This window comes from Chinchilla lanigera, unplaced genomic scaffold (assembly GCF_000276665.1).
Source record: "Chinchilla lanigera isolate Chin_1 unplaced genomic scaffold, ChiLan1.0 scaffold00050, whole genome shotgun sequence".
Taxonomy (NCBI): Eukaryota; Metazoa; Chordata; class Mammalia; order Rodentia; family Chinchillidae; genus Chinchilla; species Chinchilla lanigera.
The window spans coordinates 15,095,702-15,097,820 of record NW_004955451.1 but is presented as its reverse complement, the minus strand read 5'-3'; the positions used below and the strand labels follow the sequence as shown (position 1 = coordinate 15,097,820).

Here is a 2,119-nt window from a genome sequence, read left to right as displayed (position 1 = left end):
AAAAAAAAAAAAAAAAAAAAAACTAAATGTAAGACCTAAAACTATACAATTCTAAGAAGAAAATATAAGAAAAAATCTGTGTGAACTTAAATTAGACATTTTCTTAGATGTCATACCAAAAGCCCAGATGACAAAAGAAAAATAAAAAAATTAGGCCTCAAGTTTTAAAACACTGTCCTTCATTAGGACACAGACAAGAAACTAAAAAGAATTCACGGAATGAGAGAAACTGCTTCTAAATATACATCTGCTGTGATCTTATATAAAGACACATCTTATATTCGTATAACAATATTAAGAGAATTCTGACAACTCAACAATAAAACAAATGGCCCAATTTTTAAATGGGCAAAGAAATGATAGATATTTCTCCAAAGAAAGTATATTGTCAAGAAGCACATGAAAAGATGCCCAGTATCATTAATCATTTAGAAAATATGTATCAAAACCACAGTAAGATAACACTTCATCTTCCTAGGATGGGGAAAATCAAAGGATTGTTGTCTAATACCAAAGTTTTGTTTAATATATGGAGCCCTCATGCGTGGTTGATGGAAATATAAAATGGTGCAATCACTCTAGAAAATATTTTTAAAGTTCCTCAAAATGTTAACCATACAGCCAGGCATTTTGGCCCACACCTGTAATCCCAATACTCAGGAGGCTGAGGCAGGAGGATCGCTATGAGTTGGAGGCCAGTCTGGGCTATATAAGTGAGTTCAAGGCCAGCCTGGACTATATAGCAAGACCCTGTCTCAGAAAACCAAAAAAGAAGTTAAGCTTATGGCGACCATATGACCCAACAATTCCACTCCTAAGCATATACCTAAGAGAAATAAAAGCATATGTCCACACAAAAACTTATACACAAACATAGTATTATTCATAATAGCTAAAAAACAGAACCAATTCAAACATCCAGCTGATAAAGAATGAACAAGATGTGGTATATCCATGCAATGGAATATCATTCAGCCATTCAAAGAGTGAAAAGCTGACCCCTCCTCCACAGTGGGTGAACCTGAAAACACACTCATTAAGAGACACCGACACAACGGCCGCATGCGGTCTGCTTCTATTTGTAAGAAATCTCCGGCCTAGGCAAATCTGTAGAAACAGAAAGCAGATCTGTGGTTACAGGGGCTGAGGGCAGGAGAAGAAATAGCGGTCATCGTTTGTGCTCATGGAATTGTGGGGCCAGGGTGAATTTCAACGCTCCAAAGTCATTGTTCGTGGTGGTGGTGGTACAACTCTGAGAAAAAAGAGGCCAGGCGTGCATTTGATAGCGTGTGAACTGTAGCTCCCAAATCCAGCCTCGAATCTCCCTTCCTCCCACCTTCCTGCAGCATCCACCCCTTCCACCAGAAGCCGGAGGGAAAGGAGTCTGGGAAACAAGGTTTTCAGTGACACTGAGCAGGACAAAGCTATAGCGAAGGCTCACAAGTTTAGGGTTCCATGGCAACCATTTTTTGCTATGTTTGACTTTCTCATCCTACAAGGTGCAGCCCCCCCGGGCCTCCAGTACCATTCCCCACTGGAGCAGCTCCCGCCACAGCACAAAGATAGAAACTCAGACTCAGCCAGGCACGGGGGCCCACACCTATCTCCCAGCACACTGGGAGGCTGAGGCAGGACGATGGCCACAAGTTCAACACCAGCCTGGGCAAGTTCGAGGCCAGCCTGAGCTACATAGCAAGACCCTGTCTCAGAAAGAGGAATAACGCCACCAAGTAAAGGTCCCCTCCGGAAACCAGTTTGGGTATCGCACGTCCCCACTACAGGTTGTCAGCGGAGAGGGCTGCTGTGTCCCTCCCCCAACTCCAGGGTCTGTAAATGCAAACAGACTCTTCAACTTTCACTCTGCGGCTGTGCCATAGATGCCGTGTGGGTGGGGCCACCTGGGGGACCTCTCCTAGGTGACAGGTGGCCCTTGTCCGGTGCTCAACCAGCGGTCTGGTCTCTGGTGGCTGCTGGGATGGTGGCCACAGACTGAACTGATAGTAAACCTCCAAGAATTTCACCCAAAACACAGGGAAAGATGGGACACGGGTCCCTGACAACCCCTCACCTAGGCTCTGGGGGTTTGCGAATGTAAATGACCGGGTGATTCAGGGTCCTA

General features: G+C 44.6%; 1 protein-coding gene across 1 annotated transcript in view; it reads left to right on the top strand.

Moving 5' to 3' along the window:
• Ccr7 (chemokine (C-C motif) receptor 7) overlaps positions 1 to 2,119 on the top strand; it is a 15,744-nt gene that overhangs the window by 4,042 nt on the left and 9,583 nt on the right. The window lies entirely within an intron of this gene.